This window comes from Ambystoma mexicanum, chromosome 6p (assembly GCF_040938575.1).
Source record: "Ambystoma mexicanum isolate Mex_15411 chromosome 6p, UKY_AmexF1_1, whole genome shotgun sequence".
In the NCBI taxonomy this organism is placed as follows: Eukaryota; Metazoa; Chordata; class Amphibia; order Caudata; family Ambystomatidae; genus Ambystoma; species Ambystoma mexicanum.
In genome coordinates, this window is record NC_090935.1 from 90,352,667 (window position 1) to 90,377,795 (window position 25,129).

Sequence of the window (25,129 nt, forward strand, 5' to 3'; positions counted from 1 at the left end):
GTTGAAAAGAGCTGTAATGTGTATTCCTCCTGCAGACGACTTGCTTAGAAAGAAAAACACAGTTCCCAAGATGGCTAAAACTACCCAGGAGGCGACTAAAACTGATCAATCAGCTAAAAGCTCTGTCTACCGCGGCAGGAATCCAAATACATAACGTATTGGCTGCAACATCAATTGCATTACTTCCATTTATGAAGTTGTATGAATCGATACATGATGCTGTAAGCGATCAAATGACCATGCTGTAGACATAAATGCAAACATGAGAAGTCTAGAAAGTTTCTCGAAAGCAATTGATGCTAGATTGGATATTGAAGCCGAGACAATTTTATGCCCCAGTCCGACCCTGCTGTAGACTGTGTGAACACTGGGCCTATCAGTGCTTTCTGCTAGTAAATAAACTGCCCCGCCCCACTGTTCTTTGGGTAGATTTGCACATTGCACTAGAGTTGTTGCTTCGCTTGATCCTTCACTTTCCTGCCTTCTGCATATGGCACTGGACTCAAGCAGGAAGGACAGATTCTGCATTCAATTTGAAGTATCCAAAGCAATGGGGAGGAAATATTTCTTAGGTCTATTCTCAATTTGTGACACCACCCATGAAAGCATTCCTCCCTCTGAACCTGCATCACAAACTCAGACCTGGGGGAAAACGGTAATGATGGGGCTGTGGTGAGGTGGTGGTCTAGGCCATATTTGTGCCGATGAGTATTTGAACTGCCATTTTCAAAGGTTTTTTTTGTTGGCACTATCTTTAAGAAGGTAAATGAACATGTACTGCAGGAATCAAGAAAAATCAACAGCGCCCACTGAACGCTGTCCCTTTAGGATTACATGGTCAGTGGTGACTTCGACATCAGGCCTTCATAATACACCAGGCAGATGGTAAACAAGCTATAGTGATTAGATCAATATGCAAACTTTCGGTGAGTGTGCTGGCTATGGCATTTTGACAAAAGAAACAATGACATGGGCTTTCAGACCGCACACGAGTGACTTTTTTCCCTTTAACGGGATAAAGAGTTTTTTTTAAATTTTTTTTTTTATTATGTAACATTAGTTTGTACAAAAGAAAGACAACTTTAAGTTATAGATTACAAATCTCCTAGTATCTCGGATCTAAAACAACCTCATTCACAGGATTCAAAAGGGTCCTCGTCTCTCAGACCAGGCCTTCCAAATTGGATAAGTCCAAAGCATCCAAAATGTTTATGGTTGCGCAAATTAACTGAGTGTTGATGCCACCAATCAAATAACACTACCAAGCATCCATATTTCCAGATAAGGGGGCAAAGTGGGCTAAATGCTGGTTGCGCTGAGCAGCAATCGCCTCACATGCAGTGATTAAGTGGCGTAATGATTCTGTCGCTTGGTTACAGAACCGACATCGAGCGTCCTGTTTAGATATCTCATGCCTCAGTACAAGGGTCTCCTTGGATTTATAAAGATTAAGGCGTAATCGTAGGAACATGTTCCTATGATAGCTTGATGGAAATCTATCTAGGTACTTTGGCAAAATGTCCAGTCTATTCAGGGCGCTTCCGAGGTCTAAGGAAGATGCCAATTTGTTTCTCGCCTCCTCATTTAATATCCAATTTTGTTGGCGCAATTTCTTTTTTGCCACTTGCGGTCGCAGGATTACGGTCGAGAGAAACATTGGCATTATGTAATATGCAAACCAGCTTGGCTTTCCACTTGTTTATTAAACCAGCAGACGGATGCTCTGAAACTGTATGCAAAATTTCATATGGTGTTGAATTTTGTTCCAGCATCATTTTTATCAGAGTGGAGATGGATTTCCACAGCACAGTACCGTAGAGTGAATCAATGCATAACTTGTAGCGTATCGCTGTCATTGCAGAATGTTTTTGCAGCCTTAGAACTTTTCGCCAGAAATTTCCCTCCAGTTTATTCCACAAAACCTGAGGGATGTTCCAGCCAGATTCACTCCCAAATGTTATAGCCGGCGTCACCTTTTGCAGGTAGAAAGTTAGGATTGGCTTAAAGGAGAATTTGCCATATGCTGCATGCAGTTTGGCACCTTGCAATACAAATATTTGCATCCGGGCCACCAGGTCTTGTGTCCAGTCCCACTCACGAATAGAATTATTAAATTGCACTCCTAGATATCTGATGCTTTTCGATGTTTCTAGTCGTTTGTCCATTATTTGCCAGCAAAATGTACGAGAACGTGCTTGGGATCCACGTCCAATCACTATTATCTTTGACTTTTTGGAGTTGATTTGTAAGTCGTTTTGCAGGCAATAGTTTTGAAACGCATTCAGCAGTCTCTGAAGCCCAACTGGAGTGGTGTCTATGAGAACGATGTCGTCAGCATAGGTGACCCAATTTATTTGTTGCCCATTTACTAACGGCGGAAAAATCCTTTGGTCTTTAAATGCCAGAGATAAGTCTGAAATAAAAAGTTTGAAAAGTAGGGCAGCAAGCGGGCAACCTTGCTTCACGTCCCTTCTTGTGACTATTTCATCTGACAAATCACCTTGCTGATTTAACCTTACTCTAAAGGACGTATTGGAGTGGAGGGCAATCAAGGGCTCCAGCAAGTCATTTGGGCAATTCCAGTCATTTAGTTTTTTCCATAGGAGATTACGATTTATGCTGTCAAATGACTGGCTCAGATCTATGAATGCAAGGTACAGCGTTTTCTTTCTCTTCAAGGCATCGAGTTTTAAACAGTTTAGGAGGACCAGATTTATTTCAACTCCAACTCCTTTGGTAAATCCTGTTTGCCTGGGGTCGCTCACGGCAATCTCAGTTGCCCAATTTGACTGCCGCTTTTGCCGAAAGGCTCCAAAGACCTTGCCTATTGTGTCCAAAAGGGCAATCGGACAGTGGTAGTTAGGATCATCTCGATTGCCCCTTTTAAATATTGGAACCACTACTGCCCTTAACCATGAAGCCGGCAGGATTTTTTCACGTGAAATTCGTTCAAACAAGGATCTCATCATGTTGGCCCATAGAGACTTTTGGGATTTTAGCATCACATTTGAGATACCATCAGGGCCTGCAGCCCTAGAAGCCTTTAACTTCGTAATTGCCAATTTGATGTCTTCTGCAGAATCTTCTACATTCCATCTTGCAGTGGTTGTTAATGTCAAGGGTACCACAGTGCAATTTTACGTCATCAAAGACAGCGGAAAAGTAAGCGACCCAGCTGGCCCCATTCACATCATTCGCCATTGAATAGGTGTGATTCAAGCTACCAGTGTTGATTATCTCCCAAATGTGTCTGCTGTCCTTCAAAATAATCAATTTTAACATCTGTTCAACTTGAGACTGCCTTCGCAAGAAATTAAAGGATTTAATCCATTTACGATATTTCTGGCGTCTTAATTTTATTTTGGTGGGAGCACTTCCAGGATCGACTTTTTTCAGGAAACTTATATCATCTCGTAGCTTTTTCTTCTCCTGATTTATGGTTGTATTGAAAGGTTGTTTTACTTCAGATGCAGACCCTTTGTGGATTGTGTTCCTCCCTTTAAAGTAGTGTAATAGCAAGGGATAATTGATCCTTGACATTATTGAGGGCGCTTTCTCAAGATTGTTTGTCAGCATTATCAACTGAGGTGCACTCATGCGCAATCTGTTTGTTCCGTTGTTTATTGTAACGCTCTCAAGATACTTAAATGAGGCTGATTTTGTTGCTTTTTCCCAGCTTAACAACATTGCATCATGGTCGCTCTTGTCAGTCTGTTTTATTTCAAAAGAAAAGACTGTTTCTAGTAATTTCTTGGTCACCCAAATGTAATCAAGGGTCTTTTTACTCACGCTTCGTTTCCAAGTAAAGCCTGGAGGAATATCACCACGGGTTGCTCCGTTCAGCATTGAGCACTCTCTGTGTCATTTCTTTTAACCATCTGACTCCTCGATCCTGCAGTTTACCGTTAATCATTATACCATCTTCATCACATTTAGATGTTGGCATGTTTAACCAGGCATAGTTGAAATCACCACATATTATAATTTCCGGATCCTCATCTGCTAGGAGACACTTATCAACCTCCGACAGTACGGCTCCAATGAATTTTGATTGCGAGATCATTGCCGTATTCCAGTAAATGTTAACAATCAATAACACTTGATTCCTGAGTGAAGCAAAACATTTTATCTGAATCTTTGTTACTTGTACAAACATGTTCAGATTTACAGAGGATATGATCGTCCAATCGTTATTATTCTTGATCATTGTAACCAGGCCAGCGAAGGGACAACCAAATAGGTTTTTTCCTGCAGGATTCAGAAGGACTGTGTACCCATCACAACCAGGACACTCGCGCAGCCATGTTTCCTGTAAACATATAATTGACAAGTCCAACGGGAATTGCCACTTTCCATCAAACAAATGTTTAAAGCCACGAGTGTTCCAGGATAGCAGCTGGTTATTTTCTTCTCTGCTGTCCGCTCTTTGCTAATAGTACTGTTTTGCTGTTTTTGTACAGGGTGTGTATTTGATGCTCATATGGTCCCACAGAACTTTACTTCTTTTTTCTTGTTCGGTTTGTTCCACTGGTGATAAGTGTGGACTAACCTCATCACTAGCATCAGCACTTATTACTTCGAAGCCGAAGAACAAGAGGTCATCCGCTGCATCTAATATGGCCGTCTTGAGAGCACGAGAATGTAAATGTAAATTTACCCAGTCCGAAAAATCCTCAGACATGTATTCAACAACTGCTATGTCTTCTGATTTTATTGCACGCAGCGTTGCAATGCACTAACAGTTTCAGAATTTTCTTTCGATTTAAATTTACCTCTTTCTGTTCTGGCAAGGCATTTTTTATTTGGATTTTCCATATGCCTTTACGTGTATTTTCAGGTCGATGTTTGCTGGACATGTTTTCTTTTGTTAAGTTTTTCAATTTGTGCACTTGTTAGTTTCGGATTTAATTTACTCCACTGGGGAAATGGGAGTGCTCCCGCCCTTCCTCTAGTCGCATTTGCCCCTAAACTCTCTTTGGTGGTAATCAATGTGGAAGGAGCCTTTGCGACTTTCGTGATTACTTGCACGCCAGGGCTGGTCGAATTCGTGTTTGACTCGGTCGGCCTCTTCATGGGTTCTTTGCCAGGTCTTTCGGTGATAGACTTTGGTGCTGCTACAGTGCCAACACTGTCTTCGATGTCATCGTCGTCTATAGAGTATGTTGAATACTCACATAACTTCAATGATACATCAGAACTTGAATCACTGTCACTACTAGAAGCTTTTCTAGCTCTTTTGGCATTTGGCTGGGATGACAACTTTTTCACCAGAGCCGATTTTGATTGTCCGTCCAATTCTTTCTCCGGCCGCTTGAATGGAGCAATGGACGGCGGAGTTGATAAGTTTCAAATGAATTTTTTCTTACAAGATGTTCAGACACATTTGGCTACTTGTTTCCGAGTTATAAGGTTTGGAGCACCTTTTGTGCCACAAGACTTTTGTTGCAGGATTTGTTTTTCATTCTCTTTCGCCAGCCCTGTTGGTGTTTTGAAAATCCCAAAGGAAAGTTTTTCCGTTAAGTTTATTTGTTCTTGTACCTCTGCGACTTTTTCTGCTTGGATAACCACACAAAGCGTGGCAGACGGGGCAGCGCCTTCTACAGCAATCAATGGAGGTGCTTGTTGCAACAAACAGTTGTTCATGGGGCTCGCCACTGCGTGCTGTACCTGCCCAGGAGGGGCTCCTTTTGTAACACTTGAGCGTCCTGCAGAGGTACTGCATACAGGTCCACCTAGGGTTATCGGGTGCTTCTGGAATACGTGGCCGGTCTCCAAGGGTTGATCCTTAGATAAATTAGTATGGCAGTTAGGAACATGAACATATTCAAAAACTGGATTCGTGAAAGTTGGTGTGTTATGACGCATCCACTTTGTACACTCAATTACAGCGTCCATTAATGCGGAATTGTCACTATTTGACTGGCGGGCTAAGTCACTTAGTCTTATTGCCATAATTGTCTCGGCACCAACATAAAAGTGGCCCACAATTGCAAATGAGAATTCATTCCTTTTGGAACACTGTCTGAATAGTACCCAAGGGGGAGATTTTTGATGAAATGTGATGCCAATTGTATATTTAAAAGAATATTTGAGCAACAGTGGTCAAAACTGTTAACCGCATAGTGAAGTCACTCATCAAACCGGCCCACTTTGGCCAAATAAGTACCCTACTTTGACCCAAAAAACTGGCCCACACATGCATTTTGTATTTTTGGTTCGGTCATGGGCCTATTGCCCTAAATGTCAGTCCATGCCTGGTCTACAGAGCTAAAGTTGTGGACATGCATTAGAAGGGCATCCAGGTGATTCCCCCTTTGAATTCTGGGATGCGTAGTTCCCCATCTTTCAAATTGGTGGGAAAATTACAAATTCCAGAATTCTAAGCTAAAACAGAACTGGATGGCTATCCGATCCATGACCATGAGAAACTTAAGTTCATTGAATCTAAACCTTGGGGAAAGTAATTTGATATGCATGACTTCACTGGCTGTCCTTTTTATGTCGGAGCAAGAGCTGTTCCAATGTGTGTTTGCTAAGTGCAGTAGGACCTTAACTTACTGAAATAATGGCACATGATGCCGGGCCAGGCTGAATCAATACATTTCTGATCCTGCTAGCTAAAGCAACGTTCTCCTGGCTCCACTGTTTTGCAAGTCACATAATGGTTTATTACATTTGTTTACATGCAAACTAAAGGAAAAATAAAATGTTCAATTTTAATTCAGGCCCTCTGCTCACCCTCTTGATATCTCTGTGGGCTTGCAAATTGAAAATCGGGACAATCACCATAGAAGATCTGACATGTAGCGCAGACCAGTATGACTGTGTGAAAACATTTAAAATCTGTATGCTGCCTTTCACGTAATGCCTGAAACAAAATAACTTTGTTCTAGTTTGCCCATGAAATCCAGGTCTGGCGGAGTCTATGAACTGCAGTCTCTGGTATGCTTATAGAGCCAGTCAGTCCGCTCATTGTTACCAGGTTTGCTTGGGGAAAACAAAGGTTCAGGCACTGGGCAGCTTTCAACATAATTTGTGCAAAGTCGGCTGATCTTTAATCCGCCTCTACTGATCAGAGAAAGAGCGGTCACAACAGTAAAGCTGCATTTACTAATGTGGCTTCACTTTCCCTATGCTCTTACCTGCCAAACATCCAACAGTGCAAGACCAAGACTGTGCAGCACTTGCTTACTGTAGCGTTTCCAACTCAGAATGAAAAGCACCCTTCACGTTGTTTATGCTGGTATACCGTTAAGTTATTATTGTTCAATTAAGTTGTTCACAGTATTTTTAACGGTATACCGTTATACCGTTACATCCCTAGCGTTGACATGGAGGTGTTGGAATAGCCCAACTGGACGAGGTATGGCTCCTCTCACTACCCTTAATGTTTGACCTGCGGTATATTGTCTACATACAAAGCAATTAACCATTAATTCAACCACGTGTTCCGCCAAGCTAAGAAAGGATCATTTTTCTAATGGATTTTGTCCTCCCACGTTTTCCTCATCTTTGACACTTGTCGTCCAGCTTCAGCTGTGTCGGGAAAACAAATTTGGCAAAGGGCACTGTGCGTCAATGGCGTTGAGTCGATGTCCCTCGAAGGCCTCGTTCGAGAATGATGTCATCAAAGGCATATATAGCATGCGCAGCGCCCGTTGGCCTCAGTTCTGTTTTTCCGCAACAGCGTTTGCTTTGAGTGAAATTCAACGTGCCTTATCTTGTGACGTCTGTTACAAAAAAAACTTGAAGTATGTCGTCTTTGTTGATGCAGAAGTCTGGTTTCAAGAAATGCAGAGGTTTCGGGTCAAAAATGTCACTCACTGACCCACATCGTATCTGTCTGTGGTGCCTCAGGGAGGTCCCCGATACCTCTGACTGTTACAAATGCCAATCCATGACGGGAAAAGCCTCGAGGCAACTGAAGGGGAAACTTATGGTAGGAAAAATCCCTAAAATGTCACCTACCCGACCCAGTAGGCCTTGGACTGACGAGTCGAAAGGCGACTCTCCTCGGAGGAAGGAGGCCAAGCGATCTAGGTTGAGGAGTGGTTCCCACCACTCTCTTTGAAGAATTCGAAGAGAAGGCACCGAAGGTCCCCTTAGACGACTTTGTCGTCTGACGTTTCCCCTGAAAGGGCACTTGCCCTATGAAAAAATCAACCCGTGATCCGCCTCGGGAGGCCTCAATCTGAAAAAGCAAAGGATCACACGAGACATAAGGAGAAGTCGAGGTTGTCGACCCCTTCCACACTGGCAGTGATTTCGACACCCGCCAGGCCCTCGACGTCGACATAGACTCTGAAGCCTTAGATGCCAGCTGCGCCACACTTGCCAGGTGCACAGTCTGTGTCAAGCCCCCCCTCCAAAATCACGCTGATGAAGAAAATATCAACGACTTTGACGACGTGGAAGCCAGTTAGTACAAAATATATGCCCTACTCCCGAAGAGAGAGTTCTTTAAATCTCGTGTAGTTTTGAAGAGGAGCAGCATTCTAAGGGTGGTGGAGACCCATTTGGCTTGCAGTACGGTACACCCAATGTGCAGTACAGTACACCCAATGTACCAGAGAGCTTTATCTCTGAAGAATCCAGAATGCAGGACCTGAATGAGAACTTGCAAACAGCAAGTGGGGTAGATGCTCATGTCGAAAGTGGTTGAATGCTTGGGTTGGAGTAGGCCCCCATTGCCCTATGACTAAGACGACCTCACAGATATTCTGGACAAGGGTCCACAGACTGATCCTATTTTGCCCTTTCATGTGGCATTGCAAAAAAGGGTGGCTAGGAACTGGGAGACTTCGGAATCTAATCTGGCAAACGACAAGAACTTAACAAAAACATACTGCTCCCAAAGTAGCAACCCCGACTACCTGTCGAAACACCCCACTCCGGAGAGTCTGTTGGTGCAGGGAGCTACGGCTACTTCTAAACAGACAGCGTACCCTACCATCTCGACAAGTGCTTCGATGGATGGGCGAGGAAGGTATTTTCTGCAGGGAGCATGCCACTAGAATCTGCAAACTCCACTAGTGCATTCGCAAGGTTTTCGTATACTCTATGGGACTGTATCTCCATGGCGGCAGAGCACATTTCCGAATGGGATGAAAGGGATGATTTCTTAGGTATTGTTGAGGACAGCAAAAGAGCAATGTGCGAGTCCCTTCAGTCAGCATTGGATTCTGCGGATAGCAGGCTACCAGCACTGTCATGCGCATATTTGCGTGGGTGAGGAAGTCTGGTTTTGCACCTGATTTGCAATCTAGGCTTCTCAACATGCCTTTTGACGGGTCTCCTCTTTTTGGCAACAAGGCTGACGAGAGCCTTGAAGTTGCAGACCTCAAAGGAGGCGGTCAAATCTTAAGGCGCTGCTGTTCGGCAACCTCAGCCTTTTCGTCCTAGTGGGCAACCTTGGAGGGGGTAGATCTTTTTGCTACTACTCAGTTGGAAGGACGAGCGGAATGGCCAGTCCAAAGCGGCCAGAACAGATTTCCTCGTGGTGGACGAGGTAGAGGTGCCAAGCCAGCTCAAGCAGCAGCCTCGTTGCCATCGGCTTCTGCATCAGCCAACGCGAAACCACTCTGCGGTCTTCAGTCACATCTCACCTGTGGGGGGGGGGGCAGACTGTTTTAGCATCTGAAAGAATGGCGAGACATTACTTTGGCTTCCTGGGCTCTGCAAACCGTATCCCAGGGTTCTCCAGCATGGGGTCTGGCATGGATTCACATGCTCATGAATATTCCCCGTCAGGCTGGGAATCCTCGGTAAAGAACAAATCAGTATCCGTTTCGTTTCTGATCTGTCTTTCTTAGTAGTAACCAATCACTGATCTCTGGGTCATACTGCCCCCAGCCAATGACTGCCCTCTCCCTAAGCCCCTCCTCTGGCAGCCATCTTCAGATTTGGTAGCACGTGAAGTGGCGGTATGACCAAGTGAAGAGCCGCAGAGGGGTAGGCGGGAGGGTTCGCATGTGAATCCATGCAAGACCCATGCTGGAGAACAACAGTTACAGGTAAGTAACTTGTTCCTTCTCCAGCATGGGGTCTGGCATGGATTCACATGCTCATGAATATAAGAATACATAGCAGTACACACATGCACAACCACGCGAGGTGGCAAAGGCTCAACATTAAGCAATACAACAACTCAACATTAAGCATCTCTTATCTCCTCACCAGGCTCACCTTAAGCGAACAGGTTGCGCAGCACTGCTTGGGGCTGAGGACCTGGCCGACCCTGGACTCCTCCCTGGAATCCCGATTGACGCAGTAGAATCTCGTGAAGGTGTGCGTCGGTAACAAAGGAAGGAAGTAGGAAGTCACCCTGCCCTCAGGGATATATGGACAGTGTTGATGTTTATACCCACTGGAACTTTCAGTTTGAGCACATCAGACATTTGTTTTGAGCCATTTTGGAAATTTGCTTTGCATGTTGAGGAAGAGAGATTTAACCTGGGGAAGGGAGCCATTCCCTAAGGATTACAAGTACTGTGAAGACGTTGTCCAGGAGAAGGCCGTGCCTCTCCTAGACCAAGAACGTGAGCCTAATAGTTTAGTTCTTTTATAAGAGTAAGGGTCTGAAATGGGTTTGACACAGGACAGAAATATTTGTTTTGGACGGACATCTTTACCACATCCTTTATTTAGTTGAGGCAGGTATATTCCAAACAGTATGCCACTCCTGTGTCTGCATCATACTTCTGCAACCTTAAAACAGAAGTGTACCCTAGTCTGATGACATCTTAAATTGTAAAAACAAAGCCATTCTGGATTATAACATGGTGGCTACTGAGGTCTCACAATTATGCAGCAAAAGCATTTGGCTGTCATATTATATCGGCTGGCTGAGCAGTGTTACAGCCATGACGAGGCAGTTGGTTATTAGCTGTCTGCATCCACAATACCCATGTGGAACAATGGCCAGAAAGCTGACTTTTTGATACACCTGAGAAAGGTGAACACTTCCTCAAATGGCACAGGAACCCTTACTGGATACTGCCCTGGGGACTGGTGCATCAAAGGTAGCACCAACTAAGAAAAACACTCATTCCAGGCTGCTGATCACCAGAGTCGCTTTGAAGTCAGCTGACCTGGGAAGGGGATGGAGTTTAATTATCCCAGAGGAGAGCAAGTTATGCTAAATAACTGTAATTCTAGATCAGGGGTGCACAACTAGTTTTGCCAGATGGCCAAATGTACCTTACAAGCTATCTACAGAGGGCCAGATTGTTTGTGTGGCGTAGCAGAGCAAGGCACGTGGTGAATTTACAACCCCCCCCCCTCAGACATTTATAGTAAGTATGTGGGGGAACAAACATGCATTTTGAGGTGTACTTGTCTATATTGCTATTTGTGCTTTCATTTCTGTAGTACACGTTATTAACAAGCCAGAGGAAAAACTGATTTGGCCCTGCGTTTCAACATGTTAAAAAATAGTGAGAACAAAATCATCCCTGCACGCCCAGCAGCAATAACCTAACAGAACTGGCTGTCATGCAGGTGAAAAAGATGTACAGATGTGGCTGACGAGTGATCTGCCTTTATTAATGACTACATGAGGAAGCTGTGTCTCTGGATGTGATCTTAGAAGAGAATGCAGCCTCCAACCCTTTGCACTTTAATACAATGCAGTATGGGCAAACTAGCAGGCCACCGGCATCACAGGACACCATCACATTTAAAGAAAAACGTTTACGTTTACATTTGCATCCTCCACACGCCACCACAAAACACCTCTGCTTTTAGAAGTACTGCCACAAAATACTTCAATACCCACCATCAACATTGCTTTGTCACCGGGACAATAAATTAATGTTCTCTTTACAATACTTTTATTTGAAGCATCCTACAAAGGTGGTGTGTACAGGCCATGGAAAGAAAATATAACCAATATAGTTTTTTTTTCTATACTGCTTATTACCATGCTAGTGTTGATAATATTGTGTACTAAATTGTAGGGGCATAAATATTTCCCCCAAATATGCCAGTGTGATGTAGCGTAGCAAGGGAGCCCAAACCAATCAAGAGGTGTTGGGGGTGGCAGGGGGGGGGTCTTCCTCCCCACCATCCAGGGACTAATTTTAAAACACAATGACTTACAATTTAAATTAAAGTACCTTCCGCCCATGTCCTGATGTTTCCTCCCAGTGCTACAACTCGTGCGTAGCACAAAATAGAAGCAAAGAGCGCTTCCTGGTTCGTGCACATGAACCCAAGAGCCGGAGCGCTGATGACTAAGAGCCCATCTCCCTTTGTATGTGGTAGGAGGCGCAGGAGCCCCTCACTCGTACACACACACATGCAGTTCATCAGCCAGCATCCCCAGTGGGCCATGCAAGTTTGGGGAAGCAAAATGCCCCCCTTTTTAGATGGATAAAATCCAGTGAGCTGCAAGACTTATCCTTGGCCTCAACCCCGGGGACCACGTCTCTCCAGCCCTAAAATGTCTCCACTGACTCCTGGTTGCTGCAAGGATTAAATTCAAATCCCTCTGCATCATCCATAAGGCTTTCTGGGGCTGAGGACCAGGGTATCTACAATTGGCTCTCACCAAATATTCTCCCTCCATATCTCTATGCTGCTCCAGTGCCAACTCACTGCGTGTCAAGCGCTTCTCTAAACAGCAAGCTGGTGGCCGATCTCTTTCCTCGGCTGGCTCCCTACTCTGGAACAGCCTCTCCCTTCCTCTGTCTAGAGCCAGATCTCCTCAAATTCCAGAAGCTCAAGATTGTTCTTTTCACCTCCTCCTTTCCCCACTCCCTCCCTTGCTAAACCCCACAGTTGCAGAGATTGGTGACCAGGGTCCTTATGTGTCCTTCTGCATCCTGGCTCTGCGCCCACTGCCAGCACTTGCCTTTCCGCGTCCACTGGCCTGTGCTGTCTCACAGGCACCCTTATTTTATTGGCAGCTGTTTGCAACTCAGTCCCTAGCACTTCACTCCGTGGAACTCCTAGCATTTACAACACCACCAAACCCCCCCCCAGCGCCCTGATCCCGTTCATATTTCTGCACTTGCACGTTCTGAATACTCACAAGACCTATTAGGACTGCCTCTCTCATTCTCTTCATTGTTATTATATTTGCCTTTCATTCCCATGTTCCCTCCCCTTTGCCCTGTGGGCGTTTTCAAACACAATTTACTTGATGGATAAGCACCTTACAAATGCACAATACGCGAGACTGAGGGACAGAAATGTCAAACGGAAACCATGTTTCCCTTTGACAGTTCAAGCCAGCTGAGGAGCAATTCCTCAGCCGCATAGCTGAGTGAGTGCTTGGTGTTTACAATGCTGGCTTCTTCAGTATGGCCGAGGGTGCCTGTGGGTCGGTGCAACCTTGCCCATTACGGAGAAGTGCCACTGGTGCACCTTCAAAGAATGTATGCACAGGGTCAGTGTGGATAGAGAATACTGTTGACTTTGAAGTCATGGACATAAACTGCACTGTTGGTAATAGTGATTTTGAATATATTAATGAACTCGGACAGGTGCTACAGAAGAAAGCTACCGGGGTAGCTCAGCAGGTTGAGTGACTGTTGATAAAATGTTATATATTTAAAACTGGCTGCAAATCCTATGACTTTACAATTCCTTATAAAAATAAGTGCTATAAAATGTATGCGGCCAGGGGATGTGTTGGACTGGTAGCTTGCTTATATTCAGGGTGAGGGTGGGGGAATTTTTGCTCATGCAGTGAAAATCAAAAATTGGCACCTATGAACCCCACAGTTTAATTTCCTGATAACTGCTGTCCGTGCAAAAGAAGCATTTATTTGTGATTACACAGCTTGACAAGCATATAGCAGCTTTAGAAATATATCCTGTGAAAAAAACACAAAGGAAAGGACAAAAACAGGGTATTTGTGACAGTCAGACAAATAAAAACATTTCAAAGAAAACGAATGAATGTAAATTCAAGAAGCATGTTTCAGTTTGGAAATGACTTTTGTTTGTGTTTACCAGTGTAAGCTGCACATTTGGTAAACTAAAGTGTGCCCACCATGTATGTAGCCTGCTTTTATCAGTGATGGCCCCCACCCCAGTGATATTCATGGCCCATTGCTTGCCGTGGTGTCCCTCTCAGGCCAGATGAAAGAACACCGGCTGTGCAATTGGAGCCTGCTAGCGCGCACATGATGGCTGGGCTAAGGAGCACCTTTAAGGCCCTTGCAAAGAGTTCTTTGCCCGGAGGTCTCGAAGGAGGAGGACAGGGCATCAATTAGAAAGGCAATTACCCCCCTCCTGGGACGCCTCGCCTATGCCAGCCACATGTCAGACTTCAAAGACTTTCATAATGAAGTGCGGCCAGCTTTGTATTCTGTTGCTTGAAGTGGGGCGCACTTAATTATGAAAGTCCTGTTCTTAGGGGGCTGCAAATCACAATACCGCGGGCCGCATATGGCCTGCGGGTCGTATGTTGTACACCCCAGTTCTAGATGATCCTTGAAGCCCATTTAATCGTTCAGCTTCAAGCCTTCCTCAAAGTACCAACTCCTTCCCGAGTACGCTGCACTTAGGTAGGTCTACAAACATGTCTGGGAAATGAGTCTGTGCTGTTTGCAGAAGTCTCATCACCAGAAAACCACTGTTAATGTGACCTGTGTAGTCCTGGGCCTTTTAAACCTTACTGTGGCCTTCAACACAGTTGATTATAAGATTCTGATTCTAGTTATCTACCGCCTTTCTCCAGCATGGGGTCTGGCATGGATTCACATGCTCATGAATATTCCCCGTCAGGCTGGGAATCCTCTGTAAAGAAAAAATCAGTATCAGTTTTGTTTCTGATCTGTCGTTCTTGGAAGTAACCAATCACTGATATCTGGGTCATACTGCCCCCAGCCAATGACTGCCCTCCCCTGGCAGCCATTCTCAGATTTTTACTGCACGTTCAAGTGTTGGGAGTCCTCGTGCTTTAGCTCTCTAGCTTTTACTGCGTTTTCGCGCTTTTTCAGGAGATTTTCTAATTTTCTCGATTTAATCGAGCCTCAAGCTCCACCGTTTCTACTTCCGATAGCGGGGACCCGTTTCGGAATTCTTCTACGCCCCTCAAGGGTGAAGTTTTTGTTGAGTTACGCTTCTTGGAGGATTCCAGAAGATCTGTGGCCTACCTCAACGGACATGGCCCAGGACAAGGGAAGCTCGACGCCCGGATCCAAGCTGTTCAGGAGCTGCCCAGGATGCGGATTGCAAAATGTTTTCATCGAGGACGAGCATTCGAGATGTCTTTACTGCCTTCATGAGGACAAGACGCACGTGGATAAGGACTGTGCGTTCTGCAAGAACCTGTCGGAACGGACCAAGCAAGATTGTCGTTCCCGCCTCGCCGCCTGGCTGGAGAAGGGCACAGCAGGTGAGAAGGCGAAGAAAGTCTGAGCGGTCTTCTATGTCCTGTGAGGGCTCCCCGGCGACGGGGGCCCAACAGGAGGCCAAGCACCGCGAGTCTGTGGGCACCGGGAGCGCCAAAAGGTCGGGCTCTTCGGCTGCCAGGCAGGGCTCGACTTCCCCGGCACGATGAACCACGAGCCAGTGCTCTGTTTCAGGGAAGAGGAAGTCCGAGAACCCGGGTAAGCTTCTGGAGAGGCCCTGGTCGATCTCGAAGGGAGCGGGGGGGGGCGAGGCGATTCCCCTCCCCCCCAAAGCAAAGGCCCAGGACGCACCTAAGGTGGTGAGGGCCTTAATCCACCCGGCAAAGGCCTCTATCAAGGTTTTCGCAGCGGCCCTGGCGAAGCCGGCAGAGACTATGCCAGATGAGGCGGCCTTGGGGCCCAGAGTTTCCCTGCCACCGCAGAGGGAATCCTCTTTCCAGCCCATCGTTCAAACCCCCGTGAAGACCCCGGTGGAAAAAGAGGGGGTGGGGACGGTGGCCATTACGGACTCGGATTCAGCCTCCGAGGAGGATCTGGTGGAAACCGTGAAAGGCCTCAACGAGAGGTTTGAGAAGGTTCGATCCCAGCGGAAGGATCCTGCTGAGATGATCGAAGATAGCGACGATGGCAACGACAAGGGCCCAGTGGAGCAGCCATCCCGCCCGTCGCAGCCATTGCCCGAGCCCCAGAATAGCTCGGCGGCCATTTTGTTGGCGATCCAATCCTTATGTACTGAGATAAGGACGAGGTTACCACGGACCCTGATGGAGGATCCAGAACCTGGACAGTCGGGAAGCCCTCTGAACAAGCGGAGGAGAATCCACCCCACACCGCCCTTCGTGCCCACAAGGTCTGTGGACCCCCTCATCCCCCTCGCCGGACCCTCGGAATGATACGGTGACAGATACAGCGACGGGGACGGACGACGGTGGCGATGATGCAACAGACATTCCTTCATCACCCCTCCCCCCCGGGCCTTTCCACGCCATGATAGCCAGGGCATCCGAGCTCTTCCTGCTCTGCCCTGAGGAATAGAAAAAGGAAGGCTTTCTTTACCAACAACGGGAGGCCAAGAGAAAGACGGTCCTCGCAGTACCGTTGCTCGACAACATCTGGGACGAAGGGCTTGCCATCCTGAAGAACCCTTCCACGACACCCGCCAAAAGGGAAAGGTACGAGAAGAAGTACCGGGTCCCCGATGCCACCCACTTATGCCTCAGGGCCCAGCCTACGCCGGAGGCCCTACCGATTCTGCAGGAAGGTGAGGTGGCGTTGGATCACGCCATAACGGTGGCAACTGACATTGCCGATACCGGATTTTGCCAGCTGGGCAACGGGGTTTGCCTTCGACGACGAGGATGGCTCAGGGCTACGGACTTTCGCCAGGATGTCCAGACCAGAGTGTTGGATGTGCCGTTCAACGGCAACAACCTGTTTGGGAAGACGGTGGATGAGTCCCTCCAGGCCATCAAGACTGACACAGAGACAGCCCGAGCCCTAGGAGTCCTTCAGCAACGGCGGCCCTTTCGGAGCTCCGGAGACAGACAGGGAGCCTCCAAGAGATCCAGCGGTGGCTCTTCTACGTACCGCCAGGCGGCCTGTCCCTCGTCCCAGGAGGCCTACAGAGATTGTGGCAAGCAAGGAGGGTCTCGCCACAGTCGTCAAGGAGGCCAAGGCGGCAAGGCCTTTTCCAAGCAGGACTGAATCGGCCGTAGCGTCGGGCCCCCACCGAAGCACCCCGGTGAGAGGCCGGCTGACGAAGGTTGTCAGCGTGTGGGAGTCTATCTCCACCGACCGTTGGGTGCTGGACACCCTGGCCCGTGGACACTCGCTAGAATTTCTAAAGAAGTGTCCTCGCATTGCTGCTCCGTCTCAACCAGCTGAAGAGGTCCAGGTGCAGGATGATCCTCGTCGCACCGGCGTGGCCGAGACAGATCTGGTTCCCAGACCTTCTGGACTTGTCAACGTCCCCACCTATCAAGCTGGCAACGGACGCGGATCTTCTCTCCAGAGAAGGAGGCGCCATTGTTCATCACGACCCGGAGTCGTTGAACTTGCAGGCTTGGCTCCTGCAGCACTAGAGTTTGGAGGATACGATATTCCGGCTGACTGCAGAGAGGTTCTTGCAAAAGCCAGGGCGTCCTCAACTCTCGTGCTATGGACATAAGTGGAAGAGGTTCTCTGTCTGGTGCTGTGCACAGAAGATTAACCCTCTGCGGATTACGGCCCCTCAAGTATTGCCGTACCTACTGTCGCCGGCCAAAGCCGGACTGGCTCACGCCTCCATCAAGATACATCTGGCTGCCATCTCCCGATACACCAGAACTACAGGATGGGCGTCCTTGTGGTCTCATCGCCTGGTGAAGGAATTTATGAAGGGACTATTGTGATCGTTCCTGCCGGTGAAGGCCCCCGCCCCGGCGTGGGAGCTCAATGTGATGCTGACCAGGCTCATGGGGGCTCCATTCGAGCCTATGCATTCGGCACCGTTGAAGTTCTTGTGGAAGACAGCATTTCTCGTGGCCATCACCTCTGCACGAGTGGGAGAGATCCAGGCCCTATCTTGCAAGCCTCCATACTTGGCGTTTCACGACGCGAGGGTGGTGCTGAGGACGCACCCCTCCTTTATGCCCAAGGGGCCGTCGGACTTCCACCTCAACGAGCCCTTGGTGTTGCCAGTGTTCTTCCCTTCGTCGCAGGCCGAGAGGACTCTGCACTCGCTGGACATAGCTATAGCGCTAAAGTTCTACGTGGACCGCACAAAGAGTTTTCGGAAGACATCACAGCTGTTTGTGAACTTTGGACCTGTGAATCAAGGGAAGGCTCCCTTGAAGGCTTTGATTTCCAGGTGGCTCTCCGGCTGCATCATGCACTGTCACCGGTTGGCAAACCGACCGCTGCCCGGTCGTCCGAGAGCCCATTCGACCAGAGCGATCGCTGCTACCACGGCGTATCTGTCTGGTGTGCCCCTGCTGGACATCTGCAGGGCTGCTACGTGGAGGTCGACGCACACCTTCACAAGATTCTACTGCGTCGATCGGGACTCCAGGGCGGAGTCCAGGGTCAGCCAAGCAGTGCTGCGCAACCTGTTCGCTTAAGGTGAGCCTGGTGAGGAGGTAAGAGATGCGTAATGTTGAGTTGTTGTATTGCTTAATGTTGATCCTGTTGCCACCTCCCGTGGTTGTGCATGTGTATACTGCTATGTATTCTTATATTCATGAGCATGTGAATCCATGCCAGACCCAATGCTGGAGAAGGAACAAGTTACTTACCTGTAACTGTTCTCCTGCATGGGTCTGGCATGGATTCACATGCGAACCCTCCCTCCTTCCCCTCTGCGGCTCTTCACTTGGTCATACTGCCACTTTACGTGCTACCAAATCTGAGGATGGCTGCCAGGGGAGGGGCTTAGGGAGAGGTCAGTTATTGGCTGGGGGCAGTATGACCCAGAGATCAGTGATTGGTTACTACTAAGAAAGACAGATCAGAAACGAAACTGATACTGATTTTTTACTTTACCGAGGATTCCCAGCCTGACGGGGAATATTCATGAGCATTGAATCCATGCCAGACCCATGCTGAAGAACAACAGTTACAGGTAAGTAACTTGTTCCTTACGGCCATCCTTTTGTAAAGAGACCTTGGAACAATCCACCAGGGAACCGCTCTTTGAACATCCTGGATCCGAGAAAGGCGCTATAGAACCATTGCCTGTAGCAGAGCGGAACAAGGAATGGTACTCCCCATATTTTTTGATACCCAAGAACGATGGAGGACTGATACCCATCTTCGACTAGAGATACTTTAACAAGTTCCTCAGGAAGGACAGGTTCAAAATTGTCACACTTTCAAATCCTTCAGGCCCTCCGACTCCTGGATTGGTAGGTGTCATTGGACCTTCAGGATGCTTATTTTCATGTGCCAATCCATCTCAAGCGCAGACAATATCAGAGATTCGCAGTTCTCGTTATCATTTTCGAGTTCTGCCATTCGGGCTGACCTCTGCGCCAAAGGTTTTTACCAAACTGATGGCGGTGGTTGCAGCGAGTCTCAGGAAACCAGGAAGTAGTCTACCCCTACCTGGATGATTGGCTAATCAGCGTGTTCTCCCGAACAAGCACAGGATCATCTCCACGTCACCTGCCACTCTCTTCACAGACTGGGCTTCTCCCTCAATTACAAGAAGTCCCATATGGCACCTTCCCAAAAGCTCCAATACATCGGAGCAGTGCTAGATACATCCTTGGGAAATAGCTTGCCACCCGAGGTGAGGGCTCAAGACATTCTTCAGATGGTGACCAGATTTCAGAGTGCCCACAATCTACCGGCCTTCGATTTTCTGAGGTTGCTCGGTCTCATAGCATCCTGCATTTATCTGGTGCCAGAGGCTTGCCTCAGAATGAGATCCCTTCAGTGGGCTTTAAGAACTTAATGGTCCAATTTCTCAGGATAGATGTCGGACGGACATCAGATTCAAAACAGGGTCTCACAGGATCATCTGTGCTGGGCCTGTGAGGACCATATTCTGAAAGGAGAACAGTTTTGGCAACCAAGGCCGGAGATTACAGTAGTGACGGATGTCTCGCTCACTGGGTGGGGACCCCATACCAACAATCTGATCATCGTCGTTGGTCTCCATCGGAGTCCAAACTACATATCAATCTTTTGGAACTGAGGGCAATCAGACTGGCTCTGAAGGCCTTCCTGCCCTCTGTCCAGGGAATGAATTTCCTTCTAATGACAGACAACACAGTGGCCATGCACTACCTCAACAAGAGAGGAGGCGTAGGGTCCACTACCACTGTGCAGAGAGGCAATGCAAGTCTGGTGCTGGGCAATTCAAGGAGGAATCTCCCTATCGGCAGTTCACAAAGCCGGGGAGGAGGACACAGCAGCGGACGCTCTGTCTCCCCTGAGTGGGAACTAGCTCAGGAAGTCCTTCAAGAGATCTTCACCCTTTGGGGAACCCCTCAAGTAGATCTGTTTGCGACCGAGGTCAGTCGGAAGTGCGAAAGGTATTGCTCGAGGGAATTTCCCCAAAGAGGAGCCCTAGGAGACGCGTTTGTAGTGGACTGGGAATTTCCACTCCTTTATGCATTTCCTTCAGTCCCCGTCATTCCTCATGTAATCAAGAGGTTCGATAAAAGCATGATCCTAATTGCCCTGCATTGGGCCAGGAGGACCCGGACCTTCTGGACATGTCCATCTGTCCTGCGATGTCTTCCACAAAGACAGGACCTTCTCTTGCGAGAGAGAGGTCGGTTTCTCCATCCAGAGGTCAAGACTCAATCTTCACGCTTGGTATCTGAAAGGCTGACATATAAGGATTGGGACTTGATGATGTAATGGAGGTGTTCCTTTCGGCCAGAAGGTCAGCAACAAAGTCTTTGTGCCGTTGAAATACGTTTTGCAACTGGTTCAAGGAGAAGAATGTTGATCCTTTTCTATTTAAAATCCGGATGTTTTACCCTTTCTTCTATCCTTGGCTAATCTGGGCCTCCAGATTGGTACAATTAAAGGCTACTTGGCGGTGCTGTCCATTTTTCAGCACTCGTCAGAGGAATGTTCCTATTTCAAAATTCCACTGGTGGATCAATTTCTAAAGGGACTCACTAATGTGCTCCCATCTCCTTTTCAGGTTCCGGTTTGGGTCCTTAATCGGTTTTTAAAATTCCTGATGTGTGCTCCATTTGAACCTCTGCACACATGTCCGTTAAGGTTGTTAACCTTCACAACTATCCTACTGGTAGCTCTGGCATCAGCCCATAGAGTGAGTGAGATGCAGGCACTTTCATTCAAGCCACCCTTTACCGTCTTCCACAAGGCCAAGGTTCAAACCCTCCTTTTTGACAATCATTTCAGACTTTCATTTCAGTCAGAAAATTGTTATACATTCCTTCTATCCCCCACCTCATCCTGGTAAGGAAGGGGTAAGACTTCATAGGTTAGACCCTCGGAGAACGTTAAGCTTTTACAGCTCCAGAAAGTCTTGTTGCAAATTGATGATCAACCTTTCATCGGATAGACAGGACACAAGTTAGGCCAGGCTGTTTCCAAACAGACCTTGTCTAGATGGATCATTTCTGACAATATTAGAATGTTGTCGGCTGGCAGGAAAAGACCGTCCTGAAGGTTTAAGAGCTCATTCCACCAGTGGCATGGCTACATCCACAGCCCTTCAAAGGGGTGTACCAATTGGAACAATTTGTGACGCGGCAACGTGGTCTTCCTTGAACGTGGTTCACTAAAAAATATTCCCTGGATTCTTCCCTTGATCAGGATGCTTCTTTTGGCCAGGCAGTACTATACTCTGTCCATGAAAATGTATGAATTCCATTTCTACTCCCTCCTTCAAACCCTATACTGCTTTGGGAGTCCGTCGTCTGCCAAAGATGAGGAATACGTGGGAGGACAAAATCCATTCGTAGAACAAGTTACTTAACCCTGGTAACGTTCTTTGAACTGGATATTGCTCCCACGTATTACTCATCGCCCTCCCATCTTACCCCCAGTATAATTTCCCTTGCTATTACAGATTCCGTTCCATCAAGGCTGAGTACGGTCTCTCCTGTGTTTTACGGTTATCTCTGATACAAGAAGAGGGAAAAACAGAACTGAGGCCAACATCCTTGACAGAGGTCTTTGAGGGACGTAGACCCATCGACGCAAAGCACCCTCTGCCGAAATATTTTTTCCAAAGCAGCTGAAGCTGGACGACAAGTGTCAAAGATGAGGAATACGTGGGAGTTACAGCCAGATGAAAGAACGTTACCAGGAGTAAGTAACTCCTTCTTCGAAGGAATTGTGTCCTCCGACGTATTCCTTATCTTTGATAATTCGTCTCCAGCTTGCTGGCCTCGGAAATTTTTTCAGTAGAGGGCGCTGCGCGTCGACGTCCGCCGAGTCGATGTCCCTCGACAGCCACCGTATCGGCACCGACGTCACCATGCCCATAAATAGCCATGCGTAGCGTCCGTTACTCAGTTCTGTTTTTCCGCGCTTCGTGGGGCTTCGGAACATCGTTGCTCAGTTCAGTCAGAATAAACCTTCTACATCTACTCGAATATACCAACTCGTTCTCGATGGCATCTTCATCGGAACCGACGACGCCGCGATCCGGCTTCAAAAAATGTCAAGACTGCGGTAATAAATGTCGATAACAGATCCACACAGGGATCTATTTGTGGTGCTTGGGAGCCGAGCACCATTGTTCAGAGTGTGAGGACTGCATGTCCATGACGGCGAAAGCCTTGAATGAGCGCAAGGGGAAGCTCCAGAGAGGTAAGTCAGTCAAAACATCCTCAAGTTTTTTCGGCTGAGTCGAGGCATTCGTCTCCTCGCCGTCAAACATTCCCATTCTAGATCTCGCAGTAGCTCCCACCATTCGTCGAGATCAAGACACTCAAAGAATGAGACGTCGCGAAGATCCCCTTCCTCGTCTTCTGTTTCCTCAAAAAGGCTCTCATGTCCCACAAAACATAGCTCTCAGGCTGAGTGGGAGGAATACAGAAAGAAAATGTTAAGCGTCTTCGAGAAAGCAGGCTCGACCCCCTCGAAGACAGCTGAGGGTGATATCCCGGGTGAAAAACCCAAAAAATAAAAACGCCACGAGTCGCTGCACCCGGCGAAACATTCTACCCGAGAGCGCCACGAGCCATCGGGTAAGAAGTCGCCGTCTTCAACGCCATCGTCGAAGATTCCTTCAACGTATGGATCAGCGCCATCGACGCCGTTGTCGGTCGACTCGACACCATCGTCGACGCCGACATCGACGCCGATGAAAGCGAAGACCATGGCTACTCCACAGCCAACAGTGATTCCAAGAGCCTCCGGCACGACGCCGAGACCGTCGTCGACATCCTCCAGTAGGATCCCGATCCTCTCGAGTTCGACCTCTTCCAATTTTCTAGACGCCATTCTCTGCGCCTTCGAAGACTGTCACATCGGCGTTGTCGACATCGACGTTTTCTCGCCCAATAATGACGAGTTTGGCTCCTTCTGCCTTAGAGATGCGTTTTACACCATTTCAGAGGTCCGAGTACCCTGGATTATCTTCAATTTATGAAGAGGGGGAAGATTCTGACCAGAAAACCTTCGAGTTGCAGAGGACCACACTACCTGTTTCAGAGGATTTCACCTCTGAGGAAAGAAGGTTGAAAGACCTACAGGAGTCATTACATGAGGCAAGTGGGCTGGATACTTCCCCAGAAGTGGAATTTGTTAAGCCAGACCCAGGGGAACATGCCGACACCCTATAGAACCCGGATGGCAAGGATTATTGAATTTATAGGTTGGTCTGCGCCTTCGCCTGTTTTTCAACAGGATGACCTGACAGACATATTAGACAAAGGTCCACATGAGGATCCTGTTGTCCACTTCCATGCAGCCTTACAAAGAAAGATTTCATCGAATTGGGAAACTCCTGAAGTTATCCCTGCTGTCAATAAAGGATTGTCAGCCAAGTATAGGGTAGCTGCAGCTGACCCTGAATACTTACGAAAAGACCCGACTCCAGGGAGCCTGGTGGTCCAAGCGGCAACTTCATCAAGCAGCAGGACCACTTACCCTACTGTCCCACAGGATAGAGATGACAAGAGGTACAATTCTATGCCAAAGAAAGTCTTCTCTGCTTGTAGTATGGCGTTGAAGTCCATCAACGCCACCTGTACGCTTGCCAGGTTCAGTCACACACTGTGGGAGTGTTTCATCAGCGGCTGACTGCATACCCGAAGCAGAAGAAAAGGAAGCCTTCCTTAACATTATTAAAGATGGCAAGGATGCCATGTGCGAGTCACTTCAAACTGGCATCGATTCCGCTGACAGTATCAGCAGGGCCATGGCGGCAAGTACAACAATCCGCAGGCATGCATGGTTGCGAAAGTCTGTGAAAGATGTACAGGCCAGACTTTTGAATATGCCCTTTGACGGCTCTTCATTATTCGAAAAAAAGGCTGATGACAGTCTGGAAAAGCTGCAGACATCTAAAGCAGCGGCAAAATCGTTAGGAGCTGCGATCCGCCAAACTCCTTTTCGCCCCTCAGGACCCTCTGGAAGAGGAAAGTCCTTTCGCTATTATTCCGCATTCGGGAAAGGCAGAGGACAGCCGGCTCAAAGAGGCCAAAGGAGATCCACCCGAGGTGGACTGGTCAAAAGTACTAAAGCCGCAGCAGCAGCAGGTGCCTCTTTACCCTCAGCATCTGCATCAGCCGCCCCCAAACCACTCTGAGGTCTTTCCACACAACACCTGTAGGGGGCAGGTCAACTCACCATCTGACGGAATGGCAGGCTATAACGTCAGATGCTTGGGCATTAGAGACAGTTGCCCAGGGTTACTGCCTACCCTTTCTACACATCCCTCAGAGTCATCCACCGGGGCACATCTCTCTAAAAGTTCCAGATCTGCTCCTCTTGCAGGAAATTATAGACCTGCTAGAGAAAGGTGCCATAGAACCGGTACCTGTAGCGGACAGGAACAAAGGCTGGTACTCCACCTACTTTCTCATACCAAAGAAGGACGGAGGACTGAGACCCATCCTGGACTTACGAGAATTGAACAAGTTCCTCAGGAAGGACAAGTTCAAGATGGTAACTCTCTCTCAGATCCTTCAGGCCCTCCACTTCCAGGACTGGCGGGTATCTCTGACCTTCAGGATGCTTATTTCCATGTGCCAATCCATCTCAAACACAGGAAATACCTGAGGTTCGCAATTGGCGACTCTCATTATCAATTTCGAGTTCTGCCATTTGGGCTGACCTCCGCCCCG

The 25,129-nt window shown here is 47.7% G+C and overlaps 1 protein-coding gene across 5 annotated transcripts in view; it reads left to right on the forward strand.

Moving 5' to 3' along the window:
- The window catches only part of LOC138511228 (long-chain-fatty-acid--CoA ligase ACSBG2-like), a 1,364,724-nt gene that overhangs the window by 795,991 nt on the left and 543,604 nt on the right, over positions 1 to 25,129 (forward strand). The gene's annotated exons all lie outside the window — the stretch shown is intronic.